The sequence below is a fragment of the Echinops telfairi genome, unplaced genomic scaffold (assembly GCF_000313985.2).
Source record: "Echinops telfairi isolate 266 unplaced genomic scaffold, ASM31398v2 ScPeMD7_7427;HRSCAF=8465, whole genome shotgun sequence".
NCBI lineage: Eukaryota > Metazoa > Chordata > Mammalia > Afrosoricida > Tenrecidae > Echinops > Echinops telfairi.
Genome location: NW_022111327.1, coordinates 8814847 through 8817963, shown reverse-complemented (window position 1 = coordinate 8817963; position 3117 = coordinate 8814847). Strand labels below are relative to the sequence as shown.

The 3117-nt window shown below is 38.6% G+C and overlaps 1 pseudogene; it reads left to right on the top strand.

Moving 5' to 3' along the window:
- Positions 1–2166: 2166 nt before the first annotated feature.
- LOC101657328 lies at positions 2167–2886 on the top strand (annotated as a pseudogene).
- Positions 2887–3117: the final 231 nt, after the last annotated feature.

Below are 3117 nucleotides of genomic sequence, written 5' to 3'. Positions count from 1 at the left end.
CCATTGCCATTGAGTTGACTATGACGTATAATAACCCTATGGACAGAGTAGACTGATAGGGTTTTCCATTGCCATTGAGTTGACTATGATGTATAATCACCCTATGGACGGATAGGGTTTCCAAGGCTGTAATCCTTAAAGAAGCTGACTGCCACATCCTGTTCCCCTAGAGTAGCTAGTAGGTTCATTTGGTTTCGCAGTCGATCCTTAACCACTGCGCCCACCTAGGACTAGAGTAATGGAATTAATCTCCAAAGTACTCAAAAGAGCCCAAGGACAAAAGTGATTTTGGGGGGCACAAGGGACAGGAAGAAAACATTTTGCTTTTTATTTTGTACTACTGCTCTTTCACGGCTTGAATTTTCATTATATAATTATTTAACGTTCAAGCGATTTAAATATCATCTTTATTTCTTAGATAAGAAAAAATGTAGTTAAATGGGCAGAGAAAACAACAACAAAAACTATGACTAGTTTGGAGGCTTTGACCTAATTTTCTTACCAGAACTTTCTGTGTTACACTAGAGGATCAAATTGGCAGGTCAAATCTTATAAACCCTGCATCTGTTAATTCTCTGGACAGTTGATTGCATTTTTGAAATAATGCAGAACCAGGTTGGAAAGGGTTTAAATCCTTCTCTCAAGTCTTCTCTGTTTATATGATTCACAGGGAACAGATGGCCCAGCTGTCTGTATTTAGGAGAAGTGGGTGGTTCCTGGTTTGCAATCAATGAAGCAATAATTACAACAATTTTGAGTAAACTGGACCCAATAAAAATCTTGTTTTAATTTGTGAATGAGATGGAGGCACAGAGAGAAGGTAGTTTGATTAAGGTCTAATTGCAATACTCAGGAAAGGTTCTTTGCATTTTTTTCCTTTTAAAAAGTTTTAATCAGTTCTTATACATATATAAATAAGCACAATGTATTTTTACAAAAATTGGAAGATACTTTGTAAAGTTTTAATGCCTATATTTCTATAACACTAAATTATATTTTTCCTTGCCATTCAATTTCTTCAGTATTCCAGGATACCAAACAAAATAAACAACAGCAAGAACAAACAAATACAAACCCACTGCCTTCAAGTAGATTCTCACTCCTAGTGACCCCCAGGACAGAGGACAACTGCTCTTTTGGGTTTTGGGGTGTGAAAATCCTTACTAGACAGCCTCGTCTTTCTCCTGATTTCATGTGGAGGCTACAAGTTTGTACTCCTCTTATGAACATGCTGTACAGATATGAATATTTGGGTGTTTGCCTAATTATATGTTTAGGATAAATTCCCATTAAAAAATTAACTTTAAAAATGTCCATTATCTGAGGTCTTCTTTAACAGTTATAACAACTTACAACAATTCATAAAGTGGTGTTTGAAAGTACTCATTTCAACAAATCCTTTAATATTTTATTGATTAAAAAATAACAGCTAATTCCGTAAGAGAAACGCAAATTAAACAACAGTGAGGTACCACCTAACACCCTCAAAGATAGCCCAATTCAAAAAATCAGAAAGCATCAAGTGTTGGAGGGGCTGTGGTGAGACAGGAATTCTCATCCACTGCTGGTGGACCTGTAGGTATGTGCAGCCACTTTGGAAATCGATTTGCCGATTTCTAAAACAGATAGAAATTGAGCTGCCATAAAACCGAGCGATCCCCCTACTGGGCATATACCCAGAAGAGGTGAGAAACAAACCACGGCCAGACATCTGTGCTCCAATGTTCATCGCAGCACAGTTCACAATCGCAGGGAATTCGAAACAACCCAAATTTCCATCAACAGATGAATGGATTAAAAACCTCTGGTACATATATACAATGGAGTATTACGCATCCCTAAAAAACAGTGATGAAGCACATCGCCATATGGGAAGAACTGTAGGAAATTATGCTAAGTGAAGTAAGCCAAGCACAAAAGGACAAGTACAACATGAGTCCTCTGAGGTAAGCTCAAAAATGCAAAAGGGGCGTGAGTGCGTCTAACGAGCGCCTGGTAGAGGCTGTAACCCCTCCCGGGTCCATGATGCCTCAGACGTTACGTAGGGCAAGATATAGCCGGGATTGAGCCTCAGTTGAATCTGGGGCTCACACACTCCTAACCCCTCGGGCCCGTCTTAGCAGAAGGGGAGAAAGACGGGACTTACCTCTTTGGGAAAGAGTTACGGTCTCGGAAATCCAAAGGGGCAGTTCTACCCTGTCCTATCTGAGTCGCTGTGAGTCGGCATGGACTCGAGGGCAAAATGAGTGGTGGATTGGCCCCAAGTAAAGGTACAGTATATGTATCCAACCTTCCGTTTTCCCTCACAAGCACTGACTTATACCGGATATTTTCCAAATATGGTAAAGTTGTAAAGGTTACTATTATGAAAGATAAAGACACCAGGAAGAGTAAAGGGGTTGCATTTATTTTATTTTTGGATAAAGAATCTGGGTAGAGTGATACAAGCAAGTATTGCTATTGACAATGGAAGAGCAGCCGAGTTCATCAGAAGGTGACACTACTTTGATAAATCTAAGTGTTATGAATGTGGGGAAAATGGTCAAGTTATGCCTATCCTAAAAATATGCTTGGAGAACGTGAACCTCCAAAGAAGAAAGAGAAAATGAAAAAGATGAAAATTCCTGAACCAGAAGAACAAATTGAGGAAGTAGAAGAAAGAGAAGATGAAGGGGAAGACCCTGCTCTTGACGGTCTCAGTCAAGCCATAGCTTTCCAGCAAGCCAAAGTTGACGAAGAAGAAAAAAGATGGAAACCCAGTTCGGAGAAGCCTTCAACATCAGCTGATTCGAGACGCCCAAGGATCAAGAAAAGCACATATTTCAGTGACGAGGAGGAACTGAGTGACTACAATTAATATTTATCCTGTAAATACCATGAAAATGTTGTAGAATCTTGGAGTACACTGTTCATTTGCAAACTAAAGATTACTTTTAGAACTTTGAGCTTAAGAACACTTGTTACCAAATAAATTTTTACTAGAAAATAGTTCATAGGAAAGTGAAAATAACTTTAAAGTATCATGTTTCTATCTTACCCCAGCAGACTAATAAATATCAAGGTTTGTTGATAACTGTTAAGTTTGAAAATATTATTTTAGTAATGTTACAATCTCCC